This window comes from Lepidochelys kempii, chromosome 6, assembly GCF_965140265.1.
Source record: "Lepidochelys kempii isolate rLepKem1 chromosome 6, rLepKem1.hap2, whole genome shotgun sequence".
Lineage (NCBI taxonomy): Eukaryota > Metazoa > Chordata > Testudines > Cheloniidae > Lepidochelys > Lepidochelys kempii.
This window is the reverse complement of record NC_133261.1, coordinates 134069897-134093106: the sequence shown is the minus strand read 5'-3', so window position 1 is coordinate 134093106 and position 23210 is coordinate 134069897.

Sequence of the window (23210 nt, the reverse complement as noted above, 5' to 3'; positions counted from 1 at the left end):
CTCCAGGGAGGAGCATGGGAGGGGAAAGGAAATGGCTCTCTGCCTGATGATCAGGTGTAATGGAGTAAGAAAGAGAGAGAGAGAGAGAGAGTTTTCATAAAATTTCATAAAATTGGAGTCATTGTGGATGGTTCTCTGAAAACATCCACTCGTGCAGCAGCAGTCAAAAAAACAAAATGTTGGAGAACCATTAAGAAAGGGATAGATAATAAGACAGAAAAATCATATTGCCTCTATATAAATTCATGATACGCCCTCATCTTGAATACTGCATACAGATGTTTTCACCCCATCTCAAAAAAGACACATTGGAATTGGAAAAGGTTCAGAAAAGGGCAACAAAAATTATTAGGGGTGTGGAACAGCTCTGTTTGAGGAGATATTAATAAGACTGGTACATTTCAGCTTGGAAAAGAGACGGCTAAGGGGGGATATGATTGAGGTCTATAAAACCATGACGGGTGTGGAGAAAGTGAATAAGAAAGTGTTATTTACTCCTTCTCATAAACAAGAACTAGGGGCCATCATATGAAATTAATAGGCAGTAGGTCTAAAGCAAACAAAAGAAAGTATTTTTTTCACACCACACATAGTCAAGCTGTGGAACTCCTTGCCAGAGGATGTTGTGAAGTCCAAGACTATAACAGGGTTCGGAAAAGAACTAGATACATTCATGGAAGATAGGTCCATCAATGGCTATTAACAAGGATGGGCAGGGATGCTGTCCCTAGCCTCTGTTTGCCAGAAGCTTGGAATGAGCAACAGGGGATGGATCACTTGATGATGACCTGTTCTGTTCACTCCCTCTGGGGCACCTGTCATTGGCCACTCTCGGAAGACAGGATACTGGGCTAGATGGACCTTTGGTCTAACACAGTCTGGCCATTTTTATGTTCTTATGGAATCTATGAATCTGTGGATCTATGGTACTATCACAACAGCAGGCAGTAGAGAAGTATTTTTGAAAAAGGATTGATTTAAAATTTAGTGGCAAAGTGTTTATGAAACGGTTAAAATAACTGTATCAATTATGGCAGTATTACTGTGTGTGAGGATAAAGGAGAAAATGGGATAACATGTATTAATGGAATAGGGAATAAAGTATTTTAAACAGCATGAATAGTAGTGAAATTACAAATTTGTATTTGATTGCTTTTTTCATATAAAACAGGGATAAGAAACTAGTAATTGTTTAATTATTACAAGAAATTTTATATTTAGCATGAAGTAAAATCATACTAAAAAAGAGCCTTTATTAAAAATTAGTCCTTTTTAAAGGTTAAGCATCCAGTTAGAAAGGGAAACAATAGCATGTAACTTTTAAATGCCCATAAAAATAAATTTCCTGCAATTAATCATAAGTACTGAGGTGCTTGCCTCCAGCAGAAAGGTTCTCAGCTGTGGATCACAATCAAAGACAGGCACTGTACTCCACGAAAGAGGTGGGGCTGAGGACTCACCCCTTCTAATTGGCATTTTAATTGGCCAGTTTAGGAGGTTCCGTGCCTAGCTTACCAGCCTTTGTAGATTCCATTCTGAAGCACCTGTCTCTCCCCAGTCGCTGTACAGGGAGCCCAAACGCTTCATTCAGGCTTTGTGAATTCCTGTGACTTTGAAGCCACCTCAAAGTTAGGTGTTGCAGCACCACACTCCATGTGCGGATCCAGGTCCTGGGAGTCAAGGAGACTTAGGCTCCTAATTCCTAGGTCGGTTTTGAAAATGGAATTTAAGGTCCTAGGTCACACAGGTATGAGCATTACTCCATGTGCAATGCAAATTAAGATTGTGATGCAAATTAAGAAGCTTTCAAACTCAAGGAAGCAGCCAGCAGCTCTCAGAACAGCAGAATCCTAAAGACAGGCTCCCCTGGATTCCATGAGATTTTTACCATAAATTAAAAGCTTTATGGTCTATTTTCTGTAGTCAATCAGAGAGGGCATCATGATTGGCACTGACAAAATTGAAGTCTTGTTTGATAAATTTTCTGATGACTAATGAACTGCCTAAGTTTGAGAAAATAAACAATTGAATGCACTGTGCTATAGCCGGAGACTGCTTGTCTGTAGAACCACATGACTGGACTGGAGTGGTGTTCCCGCTCTCCCCAGGCAATGGGAAAATTTCAATGCATTTGCATGGAGAGCATGGAGGGTGTTTCAGTGGGGTGACATTAACTGTCCTAGAAGAGTTCAACCTCTCCTTATCACAGGTGATCCCGATGGCCTGTAATTTACGTGGTGTATCTGTCTCCTTTGCTACGGGGAAGGCTGGGACTAGACCAATGAAGCCAATATCTGACCCGGGTGGTTTGTGAGCTGCCTAGGAGCAGCTACAGATGGCGTAATGCCAAAGAGACCTCCCAGTTCCTCCTGGGTTTTGGGGGGTAGCAACTTGCTGCTCTGCCGTATCAGCAGCTTCACAAACCTGGCCAGTGGCTAGGGAATAGAAATCAGGGGTCTGGCCATTTCCTGCCACAGGTTACAGGTGGATAACCCGCTTACCCCATGCGTCCGGAACCAAAGTCCAGGAATCCTGGGTAGGAATAAGCAGTGTGTGCAGGCGCAGACTGAGTCAGAATTAATCCTTTAGATAACAAGGCATTAAAAAAGAATATAAGAACATGAGAACAACCAAACTGGGTCAGAGCAATGGTCCATCTAGCCCAGTAAGCAGTTACTGACCTTCCCTCTTATCCCATGGCAGCTTACTTTGCCTTTGGTGAGGGACATTGTCAAAGGCTTTCCGAAAGTCCAAGAACACTATATCCACTAGATCACGCTTATGCACATGTGTGTTGACCCCCTCAAAGAATTCTAATAGATTGGTAAGGCATGATTTCCCTTTCCAAAAGCTGTGTTCACCCTTTTCTAGCATCTTGTGTTCATCTTAATGTCTGATAATTCTCTTCTTTAATATAGTTTCAGCCAATTTGTCTGGTGCTGAAGTTAGGCTCACCAGCCTGTAATTTCCAGGATCGCCTCTGGAGCCTTTTTTAAAAAAAAAAAAAGTCAGCATTATAGCAACTAACCTCCTTTTACCTGGTCCAGAGCCTGATTTGAGCAACAGGTTATGTACCATGGTTAGTCGTTCTACAGTTTCACATCTGAACTCTTTCAGAACGCTCGGGTGAATCCCACCTGGGCCTGGTGACGCATTGCTGTTTAATGTATCCATTTATTCCAGAACTCCTCTAATGACGCCTCAGTCTGGGGCAGTGCTTCAGATCTGCCACCTAGAGAGAATGGCTCAGGTGTGGGAATCTCCCTCACATCTTCTGCAGTGAAGACCGATGCAAGAATTCATTTGGCTTCTCCACAAAGGCCTTGTGTTCCTTGTGTGCTCCTTTAGCATCTCGATCGTCCAGGGGCCCCACTGATTGTTTGGCAGCTTCCTGCTTCTGATGTACTGTTAGATTTTGTGTCTTTTCCCAGTTGCTCTTCCAATTCTTTTTTAGCTGCCTAATTAAACCTTTACTCTTGACTTGCCAGCGTTTATGCACCTTTCTATTTTCCTCACTAGGTTTTTACTTTGATTGTTAAAGGATGCCTTTTTTTGTCTCTACCCGCCTCTTTACTCTGTTGTTTAGCCCTGTGGAACTTTTTTTGGTCCTTTGTTGTTGTTGTTTTAAATGAGGGTCTACGTTTAATTTGAGCTGCTATTATGGCATATTTAAAAACTGTCCCTGAAGCTTGCAGGCATTTCACTTTTGTGACTGTTTTTTGTAATTTCCATGTAGCTAGCTTCCTCATTTTTCTGTAGTTAATTTTTGCAGTGGTGGTGAGTTTCTTTGTCATTCCCCACCCTCTACAAGGATGTTAATTTGAATTACGTTATGTTTGTTATTACTGAGCGGTTCAGCGATAGTCACCTCTTGGAGCAGATCCTGTGAACCACTCAGGACTAAAGCAAGAACTGCCCCTCCCCTGGCGGGTCCCAGGACTCGCTGCTTCCGGAAGCATCATTAATGGTGTCTAGAAATGTCATTGCTGTGTCCTATCCTGAGGTGACACGTAGCCCGTCGAGGTGGGGACAGCTGACATCCCCCGCTATTGTTGAGTTTTCTGATTTTCAGCTTCTCTAATCTCCTTGAGCATTTCACAGTCACCGTCACCATCTTGGCCAGATGGTTGGAGGTATATTTCTACTGCTAGACTCTTAGTACTAGGTCATGGAATTTCTGTCCACAGAGATTCTCTGATACAGTTTGATTCATTTAAGATTTTTACTATATTTGATGCTACACTTTCTGTCACATACAGTGCCCCTCCCGCACCAGCATGACCTGTTCTGTCCTCCCTTTACATTGTGAAGCCTGGTATTATCATGCTCCATTGATTATCATCATTCCACTAGGTTTCTGTGATGCCTATTCTATCAAAATCCTCATCTCATACTAGACACTCAAGTTCATCCATCTAGTATTTAGACTACTAGCATTTGTATACAAGCACTCATAAAATTTGTCAATATTTAGCTGTCTGCCTATGTGTGATGTAATTGAATAAGACTCTTGTTCGTTTGAGTGTTTCTTTTCAGTTCCTACCTGCACTTTATCAACTTCTATCCTCTCCTCTTTACTAGGTTATAGAGTATCCCCTTAATAAATTGTCCCCTAGGATTTATTAAGGGAGAACCCTGGAGAAGTTACTTCACGTCAACAGAAACTGTCTCATTTTGTTTCGCAAAGAGAAATATAAGTTGATACGAGATGAGGAGAAACAGCCTTTCAAAAGAGAAAATAAAAAAGAACAAAGCTGCAGCCCTGAGTCTTGGGTGAGCGTAATCTGCAAAAGAATAATAAAAGGCAGGCTGCACTATTCCCAGACAGATAATGGCTCTCCTGCAGAGAGGGTAGCTTCCTGCAGTGTGCAAAGGAACTGTGTGGACAAGCCTTCAGACAAGGAGATTGATTTTGTAATTCACAATCAGAGCTACAGGCTGTTACCGTGATTGTACTTGTTTCTCGCAGAAGCATTAGCAAGCCAATTATTGACTATATCACAGCCGTACACAAATGTTTGGGTGCTGCCTCTGTCCCAAAGGGCCAGGGTGTGTTTATTTTTTTAAATATACCAATTATCTTTCTCTTTCAGGCAGAGAAGCCAGAAAGCAGCTGGAAAAAATATTTTTCAACAGCACTTTGGGGAAATTAAGTGTGTTGATTTTTTTTTAAATAATCACCGTTCCCGTCAGTCCATTAACCAGAGCTTAGAGCAAACAGCAATAATGATTTCCTTCGTGAAAAGAAACACCCATTCACACAGACTTGCAGGCTTCTGGCATCCCCTGACCTAGTCACGTGCAATTAACTATTGTCGGGAAGTTTCTGACTTTGAGAACTGCAAAATTTAGAAGCGAGAGCTTAATTCCTTACTGGTCACGCCAGTAAACTGCAGGGGCTGCGTGAGTCTGACAAGGATCATCTGCTCAGTTTTCTCACTTACTCCTCCTGGACACTAACAACTCCATTGTGGCGTTAAACATTGTGGAGGGAGATGCTTCTTCAGGGAAGTGGGGTACAAGCAGGTGTAAAGAGCACAATGCCACAGAGTTAGGCGTGAGAACAACATAACATGTACAGACTACATCCAAACGCTGTCAGCTTTCTATGTGAAGGGCAAAATCCTGAGCGACTTGGAGGGGCAGTGGGGAAAGGGTGATCCCAGTCCCTCCCCTAGGCCAGAGAGCAGCCGAGGAGCTGCTCACCAGCTGGTAATGCAGAACCAACAGCTCTATTGTCTCCACCCATTTCTGGGAAGGAGCACAGGACCCATCCGGTGCCAGATTCTCCTGGGAGGTTGGGTAAGGAAGGAAGTTCTAAGCACAGGGAGCGGCACAGAATCAGTGGCAGGAAAGGCAGGAGAATTGGGGATTTTGGTACCTGCTTTTGTGCCTTCTTAAAACACTGCCTTTGGCTTTCCCCTCCCGCACCTTTTATAGTACTGTAATAGCATTTTCCTAAATACTTTTGTGACAAGTGAATGACAAAGTAGCGTTGTCTCCAGAAGCCAGTTCTACCTTACATGCCAACAGGAAGGTTCATTTCCCTCGGTACCGTGCTGCGTCCCGCAGGCGTGTAATCTCAGACAAAATACAGCACATTCTTCTGCCTGAATACCAGGGTAGAATCATAGAATCATAGAATATCAGGGTTGGAAGGGACCTCAGGAGGTCATCTAGTCCAACCCCCTGCTCAAAGCAGGACCAATTCCCAGTTAAATCATCCCAGCCAGGGCTTTGTCAAGCCTGACCTTAAAGACCTCTAAGGAAGGAGATTCCACCACCTCCCTAGGTAACGCATTCCAGTGTTTCACCACCCTCTTAGTGAAAAAGTTTTTCCTAATATCCAATCTAAACCTCCCCCACTGCAACTTGAGACCATTACTCCTCGTTCTGTCATCTGCTACCATTGAGAACAGTCTAGAGCCATCCTCTTTGGAACCCCCTTCCAGGTAGTTGAAAGCAGCTATCAAATCCCCCCTCATTCTTCTCTTCTGCAGGCTAAACAATCCCAGCTCCCTCAGCCTCTCCTCATAAGTCATGTGTTCCAGACCCCTAATCATTTTTGTTGCCCTTCGCTGGACTCTCTCCAATTTATCCACATCCTTCTTGTAGTGTGGGGCCCAAAACTGGACACAGTACTCCAGATGAGGCCCCACCAATGTTGAATAGAGGGGAACGATCACGTCCCTCGATCTGCTCGCTATGCCCCTACTTATACATCCCAAAATGCCATTGGCCTTCTTGGCAACAAGGGCACACTGCTGACTCATATCCAGTTTCTCGTCCACTGTCACCCCTAGGTCCTTTTCCGCAGAACTGCTGCCTAGCCATTCGGTCCCTAGTCTGTAGCGGTGCATTGGATTCTTCCGTCCTAAGTGCAGGACCCTGCACTTATCCTTATTGAACCTCATCAGATTTCTTTTGGCCCAATCCTCCAATTTGTCTAGGTCCTTCTGTATCCTATCCCTCCCCTCCAGCGTATCTACCACTCCTCCCAGTTTAGTATCATCCGCAAATTTGCTGAGAGTGCAATCCACACCATCCTCCAGATCATTTATGAAGATATTGAACAAAACCGGCCCCAGGACCGACCCCTGGGGCACTCCACTTGATACCGGCTGCCAACTAGACATGGAGCCATTGATCACTACCCGTTGAGCCCGACAATCTAGCCAGCTTTCTACCCACCTTATAGTGCATTCATCCAGCCCATACTTCCTTAACTTGCTGACAAGAATACTGTGGGAGACCGTGTCAAAAGCTTTGCTAAAGTCAAGAAACAATACATCCACTGCTTTCCCTTCATCCACAGAACCAGTAATCTCATCATAAAAGGCGATTAGATTAGTCAGGCATGACCTTCCCTTGGTGAATCTATGCTGGCTGTTCCTGATCACTTTCCTCTCATGCAAGTGCATCAGGATTGATTCTTTGAGGACCTGCTCCATGATTTTTCCAGGGACTGAGGTGAGGCTGACTGGCCTGTAGTTCCCAGGATCCTCCTTCTTCCCTTTTTTAAAGATTGGCACTACATTAGCCTTTTTCCAGTCATCCGGGACTTCCCCGGTTCGCCACGAGTTTTCAAAGATAATGGCCAATGGCTCTGCAATCACAGCCGCCAATTCCTTCAGCACTCTCGGATGCAACTCGTCCGGCCCCATGGACTTGTGCACGTCCAGCTTTTCTAAATAGTCCCTAACCACCTCTATCTCCACGGAGGGCTGGCCATCTCTTCCCCATTTTGTGATGCCCAGCGCAGCAGTCTGGGAGCTGACCTTGTTAGTGAAAACAGAGGCAAAAAAAGCATTGAGTACATTAGCTTTTTCCACATCCTCCGTCACTAGGTTGCCTCCCTCATTCAGTAAGGGGCCCACACATTCCTTGGCTTTCTTCTTGTTGCCAACATACCTGAAGAAACCCTTCTTGTTACTCTTGACATCTCTCGCTAGCTGCAGCTCCAGGTGCGATTTGGCCCTCCTGATATCATTCCTACATGCCCGAGCAATATTTTTATACTCTTCCCTGGTCATATGTCCAACTTTACACTTCTTGTAAGCTTCTTTTTTATGTTTAAGATCTGCTAGGATTTCACCATTAAGCCAAGCTGGTTGCCTGCCATATTTACTATTCTTTCGACTCATTGGGATGGTTTGTCCCTGTAACCTCAACAGGGATTCCTTGAAATACAGCCAGCTCTCCTGGACTCCTTTCCTCTTCAAGTTAGTCCCCCAGGGGATCCTGGCCATCCATTCCCTGACGGAGTCGAAGTCTGCTTTCCTGAAGTCCAGGGTCCGTATCCTGCTGCTTACCTTTCTTCCCTGCGTCAGGATCCTGAACTCAACCAACTCATGGTCACTGCCACCATGGTACTTGTTAAAAAAGATCTAAGTGAAAAGTCATCCCTGGAAATGTAGAATATTATTCAGGATAATAATTGTTTTGATAAACTAGACAGTGAGATCTTCAGGGGACTATTAAAGTTAGCAAGTATTTGAAAGTTCAAGTAAAAGAGGGTTTGGGGGGGTGAAGGGGGGAGGGAGAGGGAGAATGTGCATGTCCACACCTGCACTTATAAGCATTCTGCAGCAACCCACACAGGTTCCCGACTGCAAGGAACACTTTCGTGTCGTAATCCTCATTCTCATCCACAATGAAAACTGCTCTGATCTCCCTGGGACAAACGGAGGCCAGTGCCTGGCTGCAGGCAGTTGTCATGTGGGGCATACCTCTAATGACCGTATCATGGGACACCACCGGAGACGTGTCTTATAACTGTGGTGACTCCCACCTGGATTCCAACAGGAGAGGGGAGGACAGGTGTATTCTTGGTACAGGACAGAGAAGGAGGATGTTGGCAGCAGGAAATTCTGCAGGATGTAACTCGTGCTGTTTCCTCAGAGTATTCTGTTTTGGGGAAGGGGAATTGCCAGACTTCATGCCCCAAAGCCGTCTGATCTCTTCCCTGGGCGTGGGATACCTATGGATTGCAGGGCGATGAGCAGCCAGCCCAGGCTGCACCACACAACTCACTCTGGGATCAGTCCCAGAGACTCAGATCCAGCCCAGTCCTGGTGCTCTGGTTCTAGGGAGAGCCACCGGCCTCCTGTTGCTTCTGAGTCTGGGATGGGTACAGCATGTGAGCACTGATCTTACAGCATTTCCTCACTGCTTACTCCTTGGCTCCTCCCAAGCCAGTCGCCCCCTCTTCACACCCTCTGCACTCCATACAGCGTCCCATGCAGATTGCTGGAACCCGCCAGCTCTTCCCTGCCATCTCATGAGGAATCAGGTCCTATATTCACACAGGACATGTGTTGAGAGGGGACTGTGTGACAGGATCCCCAGGGTGCAACCTGGAACTGGGGTACCGCTGTGCCCCCTTAACTCTCCAGCCTGGGCTGTCTCTCATAGTGCTTTCCTAGTGACTAGCAATAAACCCCTCCAGGCGCTGTGACCACTCAGTGTAACTGCATGTGGAGCCCGCTAGATTGCATGACTGCTCCCAGAGCCACTGATGAATCACACAGAGAAAGGCACCAGTCAGTTCCCCCCAGCATTGCACCCCAGAGCTGTGCCATCCTACCTGGTCAGAAGCCTGACCACTGTAAGTTTATTACCCAGTCCACCCCTCCCTCAGCGTGGAGAGGACCTGCACCAGCCTTTGTAAACTGAGCTGAGGTTTCCCAAGCACTTTAACCATAACACCCTGTTTTAGGTAAAGTATAAACCAGATTTATTAACTATGGAAAGATGGGTTTTAAGTGATTGTAAGTGATAGGGATAAAAGGTCAGAGATAGTTATCAAAGAAAATAAAAGATAAGCACACAGTCTAAATTGTTAACCTTATTACACTAGTTAGTATTTCGATCAGCAATATTCTCACCCACTGGCTGTTGCAGTTCATGATACAGGTTTCCCTCTTAAACCTCGGTCAGTCTCCTCGGTTGAAGTCTTTGTCTTCTCAGTGTTCTTGTTGCTTCCATTTAGGTGGGGGAGGAGAAAGGCAAAGGTGGGCTGCCACCATCCCCGATTTTATATCCTTAGTCCCTGTGCCGAGAAGACACTTGCCCAGACGTGTCCTGGTGGACTTTGCTGAGTCACTGGGTTGAGCAAACCCCTTGGTGGTCTGGTGCAAGTGGTCATAGAGCTGAGCAGCCCCCAGCGTGTAGTGCTTGGACAGCCCTCATTGAACGGAAAATCCCTTGATTACAACTCCCCTGCTGATTAACGGCCCTTGAGCACCCTCCTGGGCAGGGGTCCTTTGTACGCCACGCGCAAATTTACCCCACATTTCAGTAAAATACAGTAACTTCTCATATCTCCATACACACTAATGATATCCATATTTGGAGAGAACAACGGGTTTGAGTAGATTATGACCTTTCATATGATAGCTTACATGGCATGCTTTGTATGAAATTTCATAACCATATATGAATGATGAAGATGGGGGTTACAGGGTTACAGCTATTTTGAGGTACATCATGTCACAGACTGTCAGATAGATAGATAGATAGATAGATAGATAGATAGATAGATTTACACTCCCCCAAGCTCACTATTTATAATATTATAGAATCAAATCATAGGACTGGAAGGGACCTCAAAAAGTCTAGTCCAGTCTCCTGCATTCCAGGCAGGACTTTAAAAAGATTAAACAATGAGAAGATAAAAAACAGTGCCCTCTGCTTATGCTTTGACTGAAGAAGCCAGCCCTGTGCCTACAGCAGTGGTGTAGTTTGGGTCCACTGTGAAGTACGAGGCGGTACCTAGCAAGTCGTTCCAGTTTCCCACCTGTGCTGTTGACAAGAGACATGGACATGCTTCGATTTACTGGGCCAGTGCGGGCTTCTTAAAGTAGTTTATAGTGTTTACAGTTATTGCCTCATCTACTACGGAAGCCACCCAGCAAATGCCACAATGCCTGGGGCTGTACAGATTTACTGCACTGACTTTCTGAAATATGCCTCCAGTAATTTCTTTTTTATTTGTTTACAAGGGCGCCTGCTCCCAGCTTGAGAGAGTCTGTGATACCTTGATTCAATAGGAGCTGTAGAACATCCTCACTTCTGAGATGATTAGGAAGCGTACGGTTACATCAGGGTTTCAGTCACTGGAAACCAAGCAGTGATAATTCAGCTATTGCAAGGCACACTGACACTTCAGAGCTATTGCTCCTCACTCAAACTACAATGCCACCAACAATGCTGCACTGTGCCAGAGGATATATCTCTCTTTGGTAAGAGTTCTCACCATGTTACCTGAAAACGGCTTCAAATCTTAATAGGCTGAGAAACTAAAATTTACGGAGGGTTTATTAAAGAAATGAATTACTTCTGTCTCTGCAGGAGAAACCTAACTTAAAATACCACACTTGTTTCTACTGATGATAGCATTTATTTTTTTTATTTCAGGGTTACTCACATTCCTCATCTTCTGGTTTCTTTGAGAAATTTCCTTTTCTTTTAAGAGTGATCTTTTGACATTTTCTACTGAGATGCTCTCTCCACAGGGAATGCCTTTTCTTCCAGGCAGGTCTTTTACCTTGTGGAAATCTCTCAGCAAACCTGATGTCAGATGTCTTGGCAACAAGAAATGGGAAGGCAAGGCGGTCTAGTTTGGTTTCCTTGTTTTCTATGTTAAGGGAACCAACAAGATGTGGAGATGCCTTTCTAGCTAACCGTACAATCTGTTATGTCTGTCTATGACCATCACTTGTTGTGGCTTGTGACTTGCTGATTTTTGAGTGTATATTTTATGGGATAGGGAACCTCATCTTTCCTTGTCCTAGGAGGTGCCCATTTGGTGCCATTTGAAATAGTAACAGTGAGAAGTAATGAAAGGTACAGTAGAACCTCGGAGTTACGAACCCCTCGGGGAATGGAGATTGTTCATAACTCTGAACAAAACGTTAGGGCTGTTCTTTCAAAAATTTACAACTGAATATTGACTTAATACAGCTTTGAAACTTTACTATGCCGGAGAAGAATGCTGCCCCCCACTTTTTTTTGTAGTTTTATAAAACAGTACTGTATTGTGTTTGCTTTTTTTTCCCTCTGTTGCTGCCTGATTGTATACTTCCGGTTCCAAATGAGGTGTGTGGTTGACTGGTCAGTTCATGTCTCTTGTGTTCATAACTCTGAGGTTCAACTGTACATTCACATGGTTTCATAGGACCAAAGAGAGGAAATATATGTGATAAAATTCCTATATCTATATAAACCTTTGATCTTGTTACAACTTTTTTTTTAACTGTGTGTGTCAGGGGAAAACAGACAAACAAACAAACAAACAAGCAAACAAACAAACAGACAGACAGACAGACAGACAGGCACTCCTCTCTAAGCAAACAGTACCCAAAGAAATAAAATGCTCAGCTGGAGGGTTGAAGAGCATGATAACTGAGAAGCTATTTCTTCACCCCCATAAAAGACGTTCAGCCGTTCTCCTCCACAGAATTGATCCCTGTCAAGGTCTGGAAGACCCAACCTACCACGAAACTCATCAGGAGCTCAGTCTCCCTAGTTTACTACCAAAAGAAGGTGACTTCATCAAAGTCTACAAGTACCTGCACAGGAAAGTATTTTGGCTGGAGGAGGACTCTTTAGTCTAGCAACCAATGGCATAACAAGACCCAGTGGCTTGAAGTCGAAGTGACACAAACTCAAACATGAAAAGAAGTGCACATTTTAACAAGGATGCTAATTTATCTAGGGATGTGGGGTACAGTTTTCAAAGTGCCTATATGGTTTTATGTTTCAGAGGGATAGCCGTGTTAGTCTGTATCAGCAAAAACAAAGAGGAATCTTTTTAGCCCATGAAAGCTTATGCCCAAATAAATTTGTTCATCTCTAAGGTGCCACAAGAATTCCTCGTAGTTTTTATATGGTTTTAGTGACTTAGACACTCAGGAGCCTACGTAGCATTAAGACTTAGGATCCTAAGAGCCTATGTCATGTGTGAAAATGGGACATACTCTTGTAAGTCAGGTGCTTTTCAAAATATTACCCTTGGAATCTGTGTAAGAGAGAGAGGTTCTAGCTTGACTCGAGGTGATTGGGCTTATACAGATGTTTCTGGGTGAGAGTCTATGGCCTACATTATGCAGGACTAACTAGATGACTATTGTGGTTCCTTCTGGCCTTAAAATCTATGAATTAATCCTGTGAAATGCTATTTTCACCTAATTGTTGTTGGCTCCACCAGCACAGCTGGAATCATTCAGCCTGTTCATCCTGAAATTCTTCACACATATCCCTTCTCGTAGCTAACATCTGTGCCTTTTACCTCTTCTACCTAATGACCTCAAACACATCAAATTTAGTGTTATATAGTAACCTCTAGCTGCTTTAAATATTTCAGTCCTGCCATCTCTTCCACTACTGCAATTTTATGGAGTTTTCTGTTGCTTCTAATGATGGTGTATTTATTTCATTTGGAGAAGTGTCTGATGCACAATTTCCTCTGCATCTGTATTTTACACAGCTTTAAAAACCAAGTGCTTAATTAATACTTGGCAAAATGTGTTAGATAAATTACCAACAACCCCTCAGCCAAGCCTAAACTCAAGTAGAACTTCAATGAAATGTCAAGTATCAATAACTAAAAATATCATTAGTGAACCTCTGCATTTCTGCTTCTGGCCCACCCAGAGGTGTGAATTTCTGAGAATCTCAGGAGAGCCAGTTCTGGAGAGATTTCCAGCCCAATTATATTGCAGTAAAGGGTACATTCAATAAAGGTTAGACAAGACGCTCATTTTGGGTACCGATGCAGACCATATTTACAGCTCTGGAGCTTTGGAGTCTTGCCCATCTCTAGGTTCTCCCATATTTTCTTTTACCTCCAATGTAAACTTACCTCAGAACATTTGGAATGAGTGATGTATTCAGCATCAGATTGAGTCAGGTTCCGAGTCTAAGGCAGATAAGTCGTTTCTCTTCCTTCTGCACCAAGTCGTACACAACACCAGTGATGCTGCATGCTGCTGCTTAGCTTCCAGGTCACCCTCTCTCTGTATGGCCTCGGGGGGGTATCCATATGCACCAAAGAAATGCAAGGTCTATTCATTCATACTACGGGACCCGTTTTGTTCTTATGAGTTTGAGGCTATGCCATGTGCAATATGGAAATAAACGTGGTGTGAAGTGGTCTGTAACCCCTAAGGAACTAATCTTGGTCCCTGGTTGTCTCTCTGCAGGTAGCCCAGTGAAAGCCATGCTGCCCTGGGGATTCATGGGGGCAAGGGTAAGCTCAGAGCCTGCTAGGCAACCCAGACAGAGAGAAGAAAGACACCTAGAGTCAAATGATGGATAAGTCAAAGCCCAGGAAGAAGAGCTGATAGGAAGGCTCTCAAGGAGATGCCTGACCCGGAGAGCAACTGTGAGATGGGAGAAGCATTTTGTGAGGGACTTGTTGTGTGGTGAGCTCATGAGTCTCTCTCATGCTGTAGTCAAGGTCACCTGAGAACTGGCCTTTGGGTTCAACATCCCTCAGCTTGGCCCTTTCCCTGTTCAAGGTGATGCCCAGTGGATGGGGTTCTGTTGGGAAAACTCCCCCCACCCCCAAGGCAGGTAGAGGTAGCCCCCCCAGCTCCCCAGGGATAATCAGTTATCCCCTGGCCAGCGCTGTTCTGACTGCTAGAACAGGGCTGCCCCCTGTCGTGCGCGTGTCCGGGTGCTAAGGTAGGAGATTGGAGTTAGGGGGTCAGTAGGGTTATTATGAGAGTTATAACTCTGCACCTGACCCCTGCACCCCTGTGGTGAGGGAAATGTTGGGCACAGAAGCAGACTGACTCCTGCATGGAGAGGACGCCTGCCAGCAGTGATTGTCATCCGCTCAGTAGAGGCCGAGGAGTCTGGAGCCATCTCTGAACCTGAGGATCCTTTGTGGAGTTGTGAGTCACCATCCTGCAGTTAGCTAGACAGGGAAATTGTTTGGGAGACCCCCTTGCTCCCTGAACTGAGCCCTCAAGCCAGGGGCTAAGGGTTTGAGGGTTACATTACCTGATGCCTATTAAACCTGTGGAGGGACCATCTTACCCCATGTGAGTCTTTTGGGCTGTACTGAACCAAGCCAGCCAAGTTGTTTGCTGCTACAGAAGATGTTGTTGCCAAAGGTCATGAAGGGTCCCTACAGAGTGGGCATGCTGACAGGACACTACATTTTACTCTTGCTCTATCAGGTCACTCAACTGAGAAATTCACAGGTATTATCAGTGTGGGCAATGGTGATCGTGACAGTAGCATTTTATCCTGTTATGTTATATTTGCTTTCTGTGTAATTTCTCTGTTGAATGCATTGTGTGTGTTTATGTTGTTTCTTGGGAGTCTCCAACTATCTGGCCAGTGGGAGTTATGCTGTGATTAGAATTACCCCTCCAAGCTGCCCTGGTGACCTTGTCAGGAAGAGTGGAGGTTGGGGGGGAGTTATATCAGAAGAAAATCAGGAAGTTACACCCTGCGGAGTGGGAGCTATGATCCAGATAAACCCAGGCCTGTCCATCAAAACCAGTAAGGAGATTGGTGCTGAAGGAGATAACTGGGTGAATGGGGTGACGGAGAAGTATATGAGAAAATAGAAATGTCCTTTTTGAACATGTCTGTGCAATTCACATTCAGACAGGGCCTAATTATTAAAGAGGGGAGCTTACGTAACTTCCATATACAAACATGATTGTATGTGTAGAGTGGATAACTGATTGCAAAAATGGAGGGTTAGGTGAATACCTTGCCATGGGCACACACAAATCCCTGCCATGCTGAAACAAATTAGGGGCATGCGAAGGCATCTTTGAAATCAGGCATACAATATCGATGTCGTATTTCCCCAAGTGCCAAGTGAAGGAAAGATTAGCAGAATAACCTCACATTTCCTCAATGGATTTTTTTTTTTTTTTTTTTGTAAAAACACCACAAACAGGAAGATGAAAACCACAGAAAACACATTAGAAATTCCACATTGAAAATAAATGCCACTCAACACCCACAACATTTAAGTACTTAATTAAGTGCCCTTAATATGATTCATCATGCAGCTAATTTAGATTTAATAAGATAAGTCACTTTGGTAAATAAACAGCATTTCTTTGAAACATTGTATAGAATGTAGTGAGTGATTTTCAGAGGTATGAATGGCAGTGAGGTATCTAAGGGCCAGTGATGCCTTAGAACGCCCCCTTTCATACTGTACAGTTTAACAGGCTGTTACGCCACTAAAACGGTTTTTAAAAATGGGTGGGCAGTAGAATGGACTAGAAAGATGTGTCTGGCTAAACGCCTGTGTAAACTAAAGTTCAAAGGGCCTATGAGGAGACTCTCCGGGTATTTTTGTTAAACTCCAAAAAGCCAAGAGCCCTGCTGCAAACCTGACATTTCTCTTGACACAAAAAAGTTTGGTTTCTACACATGTTTTCTCGTTCAGCTTTGATAACAGCACTTCTAATTCCATTTATGCTTTGTAAGAAGAGGGCATTTAAGAAGCCTGGGAAACAAGCAGGGAGAACTGGAAGTCCTGGCAAAGTCAAGGAATTATGACATGATTGGAATAACAGAGACTTGGTGGGATAACTCACATGACTGGAGTACTGTCATGGATGGTTATAAACTGTTCAGGAAGGACAGGCAGGGCAGAAAAGTTGGGGGAGTTGCATTGTATGTAAGGGAGCAGTATGACTGCTCAGAGCTCCGGTACGAAACTGCAGAAAAACCTGAATGTCTCTGGATTAAGTTTAGAAGAGTGAGCAACAAGGGTGATGTCTTGGTGGGAGTCTGCTATAGACCACCGGACCACGGGGATGAGGTGGACGAGGCTTTCTTCCTGCAACTCACAGAAGTTACTAGATCACAGGCCCTGGTTCTCATGGGAGACTTCAATCACCCTGATATCTGCTGGGAGAGCAATACAGCGGGGCACAGACAATCCAGGAATTTTTTGGAAAGTGTAGGGGACAATTTCCTGGTGCAAGTGCTGGAGGAACCAACTAGGGGCAGAGCTCTTCTTGACCTGCTGCTCACAAACCGGGAAGAATTAGCAGTGGAAGCTAAAGTGGATGGGAACCTGGGAGGCAGTGACCATGAGATGGTCAAGTTCAGGATCCTGACACAGGGAAGAAAGGACGGCAGCAGAATACAGACCCTGGACTTCAAAAATGCAGACTTTGACTCCCTCAGGAAACTGATGGGCAGGATCCCCTGGGAAAATAACATACGGGGGAAAGGAGTCCAGGAGAGCTGGCTGTATTTTAAAGAAGCCTTATTGAGGTTACAGGGACAAACCATCCCGATGTGTAGAAAGAATAGTAAATATGGCAGGCGACCAGCTTGGCTTAACAGTGACATCCTTGCTGATCTTCAACACAAAAAAGAAGCTTACAAGAAGTGGAAGATTGGATAAAAAACAGGGAAGAGTATAAAAATATTGCTTGGGGATGCAGGAAGGCCAATTCACACCTGGAGTTGCAGCTAGCAAGAGATGTTAAGAGTAACAAGAAGGGTTTCTTCAGGCATGGTGGCAACAAGAAGAAAGTCAAGGGAACTGTGGGCCCCTTACTGAATGAGGGAGGCAACCTACTGACAGAGGATGTGGAAAAAGCTAATGTACTCAATGCTTTTTTGCCTCTGTCTTCACGAACAAGGTCAGCTCCCAGACTACTGCACTGGGCAGCACAGCATGGGGAGGAGGTGACTAGCCCTCTGTGGAGAAAGAAGTGGATTGGGACTATTTAGAAAAGCTGGACGTGCACAAGTCCAGGGGCCGGATGCGTTGCATCTGAGAGTGCTAAAGGAGTTGGTGGATGTGATTGCAGAGCCATTGGCCATTATCTTTGAAAACTCATGGCGATCGGGGGAGGTCCCAGACGACTGGAAAAAGACTAATGTAGTGCTCATCTTTAAAAAAGGGAAGGAGGAGGATCCTGGGAACTACAGGCCAGTCAGACTCACCTCAGTCCCTGGAAAAATCATGGAGCAGGTCCTCAAGGAATCACTTCTGAAGCATTTAGAGGAGAGGAAAGTGATCAGGAACAGTCAGCATGGATTCACCAAGGGCAAGTCATGCCTGACTAATCTAATTGCCTTCTATGATGAGATAAGTGGCTCTGTGGATGAGGGGAAAGCGGTGGACGTGTTGTTCCTTGACTTTAGCAAAGCTTTTGATACGGTCTCCCACAGTATTCTTGCCAGCATATTAAAGAAGTATGGGCTGGATGAATGGACTATAAGGTGGATAGAAAACTGGCTAGATTGTCGGGCTCAACGGGTAGTGATCAATGGCTCCATGGCAGTTGGTATAAAGTGGAGTGCCCCAAGGGTCGGCCCTGGGGCCGGTTTTGTTCAATATCTTCATAAATGATCTGGAGGATGGTGTGGATTGCACCCTCAGCAAGTTTGCAGATGACACTAAACTGGGAGGAGAGGTAGATATGCTGAAGGGTAGGGATAGGATACAGAGGGCCCTAGCCAAATGAGAAGATTGGGCCAAAAGAAATCTGATGAGGTTCAACAAGGACAAGTGCAGAGTCCTGCACTTAGGATGGAAGAATCCCATGCACCGTGTTAGGATATAGATATTCAGGCCTGTCTGTAAAGGCCTATACTCTAAGAATTTAGGTGTATTCCTATCACTTGGCTAGTTAGAGGTATAAAAGAAAGAATCAAAATCACTGTCTGCCAGTGTAAGGGCCTTGTCTTACTGTGACAGTCTGAGGCCCTGTTCTTAGGCTAAGGCCTTTGGCTAAGCGACAGAGGCAGCCATAAGCTGGGAAGTGAATGGTCACATCCTCACATTCCAAACTAGTCACATTGAAATAAGGTGCTATTGGGCTGTTAGGAATTTAATCCTGTCCTTATAGTGCCTATCACCTCCAGAGAAAGGGAAGTGCCTAGAAGCTGTAAAAGGAAATTGAGGTTGATAGTTTTCTGTCTGGTAAGAACTCACTTATCAATAGACACAGCTGGGAAACTCTTATGTCTTTACAGATGTAGTTGTGAAATCCTCACTTCTGTATTGTTTTGTCATTATAGTTCCCACTTTGCTATTGTTTATTGGCATGGTCTCTGTCTGGTTCTGTGATTGCTTCTGTCTGCTGTATAATTAATTTTGCTGGGTGTAAACTAATTAAGGTGGTGGGATATAATTGGTTAGCTAATCCATGTTAGGATTGTTTAGTTAAATTTTAGTAGAATGATTGGTTAAGGTATAGCTAAGAATATTAATATATAAATTAGGGGCAAACAGGAAGTAAGTTGGGATTCGAAAATAAGGAAAAAAGGAACTTGTATTTAAGCTTGCTGGAAGTTCACCCCAATAAACATCGAATTGTTTGCACCTTCGGACTTCGGGTATTGTTGCTCTCTGTTCATGCAAGAAGGACCAGGGAAGTAAGTGGGTGAAGGAATAAGCCCCCTAACACACCGCTACAGACTAGGGACCGAATGGCTCGGCAGCAGTTCTGCAGAAAAGGACCTAGGGGTTACAGTGGACGAGAAGCTGGATATGAGTCAACAGTGTGCCCTTGTTGCCAAGAAGGCCAAATGGTATTTTGGGACGTATAAGTAGGGGCATTGCCAGCAGATCGAGGGACGTGATCGTTTCCCTCTATTCGACATTGGTGAGGCCTCATCTGGAGTACTGTGTCCAGTTTTGGGCCCCACACTACAAGAAGGATGTGGATAAATTGGAGAGAGTCCAGCGGAGGGCAACAAAAATGATTAGGGGGCTGGAACACATGAGTTATGAGGAGAGGCTGAGGGAACGGGGATTGTTTAGTCTGCGGAAGAGAAGAATGAGGGGGGATTTGACAGCTGCTTTCAACTACTTGGAAGGGGGTTCCAAAGAGGATGGATCTAGACTGTTCTCAGTGATGGCAGATGACAGAATGAGGAGTAATGGTCTCTAGTTGCAGTGGGGGAGATTTAGGTTGGATATTAGGAAAAACTTTTTCACTAGGAGGGTGGTGAAACACTGGAATGTGTTACCTAGGGATGTGGTGGAATCTCCTTCCCTAGAAGTTTTTAAGATCAGGCTTGACAAAGCCCTGGCTGGCATGATTTAGTTGGGGATTGGTCCTGCTTTGAGCAGGGGTTTGGACCAGATGACCTCCTGAGGTCCGTTCCAACCCTGATATTCTATGATTCCATGATTCTCTTATTAAAGCAAGATTGTGATTCAGGATTTCTTGCTACATCTGCTGTAACTAGTCGTATCTTCTTGCCCATGCAACAAATCTGGCTGATGCTTCCTTTTCTGAGAGTAGGAGAAGGGAATAAATGTCACTTCCTGCCAGCCCAGGCTGGCAATTTTTCACCCTCGGCAAAAAGCAGCTCATCCTTCATAGCTCATTGGCCCTTTTCTCAAATCGGACTTGAGCATTGCTGTGGGGTTGCAGGGCAGGTGAGGCTGTCAGGATGGGTAGAAGGACCAGGGTCTCATTCTGTGCCACACTTTCACAGGCTGAATCACTGAGCAACATTCAGGTTTGCAATAGGGAGAGTGCTGGTTCCTCAGGCTTGGCAAAGAAGATGAGTTCAGGAGCCACCCTGGGGAAAACCTAAATAAATCTTCTCTGTTTGTTTGTTGTTTTTAGTTGTCCGGGGTGTGTGTGGATTTATTTATTTATTTTAATTAGATGGGAAATCATTTTTTTATTTTTTTAGCCATCAAGTCAGAGGAACAGGATATTTGGAAGGGACTAGAAGTATGTCTGACTCCAACAGGGCCAGAAAGGTGGAAAGATTAAAGGTGGCAACACTGAGATCAAGTGTACCAAGAACTCAGATAGCCACCTCTCTGTCTGTTTTTTCTGCTGACTGCAGACAGTGGGGAGACAGAAAACCCCACCTGTTACAGAAAACAGGATTTCTCTTCCCATGAACCAACCCGCAATCGGCAGAGGAAACCAATGGCTGACATTTTTGAGTTATTAACATGTATATGAAAAACATCAACAATTTTTTGTTATATTTTTCACTAAATGTTTTTGCTGTTCTTTAGCCAGCTCTAATGAAAACCCTCACTGACCTGTTGCATTTGGACCCCCCAATCCTGCAATCTTTCAAGTATCTGAAGACTGCTATCAGGTCCTCCCTTAATATCCTCTTTTCCAAACTAAACATACCCAGTTCCTTAAGCCTTTGCTCATATGGCTTGCATTCCATCCCTTTGATCATCTTTGCCTTTCACCTCTGGATCCTGTCCAGTTTCCCTACATGCTTTCTATGCATTGGTGACCAATGTTGGATACTGTACTCCATCTGAGGCCTAACTAATGCCAAGTAGAGCGGTACTATCACCTCCCAGGACTTGCATGTTTTGTCTCTGTTAACACAATCTGAAATTGCTTTTGTTGGTTTTTTTTGCAACACCATCGCACTGCTGACTCAGGTTGAGGTTGTGATCCACCACAACTCCCGTTCCTTCTCAGCAGTGGTGCTGCCAAGCCAGTTTTTCCCCATCCTGCATTTGTGCATTTGTTTTTAGTTCCTTAAGTTTAGCACATTACATTTGTCTGTGTTGAATTTCATTTTATTGTCTATAGCTCAGTTCTCCAGTTTATCAAGATTCCCTCTGAAGTGCTAAATGCCTGTTGTGTTTCAGTTTTCACCAAAAAGTTTAGCAGGGATCAGACATGTAGCGTAGTAAATACCAGTGAAAACAAGGTAGGATCTGAGGCTACAGTAGGGAAAGAACAAGTTAAAAATTACTGAGACAAGTTAGATGTCTTCAAGTCACCAGGGCCTGATGAAATCCATCCTAGAATACTCAAGGTGCTGACTGAGGAGATATCTGAGCCATTAGCAATTGTCTTGAAAAACTCATGGAAGACGGGAGAGATTCCAGAGGATTGGGAGAGGACAAATATGGTGCCCATCTATAAAAAGGGAAATAAGGACAACCCGGGGAATTACAAACCAGTCAGCCTAGCTTCTGTACCTGGAAAGATAATGGAGAAAATCATTAAGCAATCAATTTGCAAACACCTAGAAGACAATAGGATGATAAGTAACAGTCAGCATGGATTTGTCATGAACAAATCATGTCAAAGCAAGCTAATAACTTTCTTTGACAGGGTAACAAGCCTTGTAGATGGGAGGAAGCAGTAGATGTGGTCTATCTTGACATTAGTAAGGATCTTGATACTGTTTCTCATAAGCGTCTCAAAAATGAACAAGGGAAATATAGCCTAGATGGAGCTACCATAATATGGGTGCATAACTGGTTGGAAATCCATTCCCAGAGAGTAGTTATCAGTTGTTCACAGTCAAGCTGGAAGGGCATATCAAGTGGAGTCCCTCAGGGATTGGTTCTGGGTCCAGTTCTGTTCAATCATTTCATGAATGATTTAGATAATGACAGAAAGTACACTTATGAAGTGTGCGAACAATACCAAGCTGGGAGGGGTTGCAAGTACTTTGGAGGATAGAATTAAAATTCAAAATGATGTGGACAAACTGGAGAAATGGTCTGCAGTAACTAGGATGAAATTCAATAAGGACAAATGCAAAGTACTCCACTTAGGAAGGAACAATCAGTTGCACACATACAAAATGGGAAGTGACTGCCTAGGAAGGAGTACTGCGAAAAGGGATCTGCGTGCTGAGAGATGCCTGATCAGATCACTGAGTAAGCGCTTTCCACCCTTGAAAAGCTAATTAAAGTTATTTGTTGTTCCTGTCCAATATGCTCATTCTAGGTCCAGTGCTGCATCCTGCTGAGGCTGCTCAGTGGGTTGTAGAACCTACCAGAAAATGCTGAGGAAAAGCATTGACTCTGCAGAGTCCCTCATGCACCCTGAAGGGGTGAAGAGTCACCCCGCAGTCAATATAAAGTACATCTCGACACGGCCCGGCACTAGGGAGCCCGGGAAGATGTTAAATATTCATGTTATTTCTTTTGTTTTTGGCTTAGTGAAAAGAATTATGTTGAGAATCAAGGATCTTAGTGTCGTTTCTGAACACAGATAAAACATTGGCTGAAAATACACATACTCATAACCTGTAATGCTTAATCCAGATAAGATCTATGGCTGCCCTACATCTACCAGCAGCATGTTGTCACATAGCCGTTAGCACCAGCCCCAGGCTGTGTAAAAAAAATAGTGTTCTGGGGATGTTACTTTCTTGTTGGAGAAAGAGTTGGTGTAAATACTTCCTGCTGCAGTTTCTAGTGCCGGGAGAGAGAGTAGTTTATAGTGCAAAATACTGGCTCA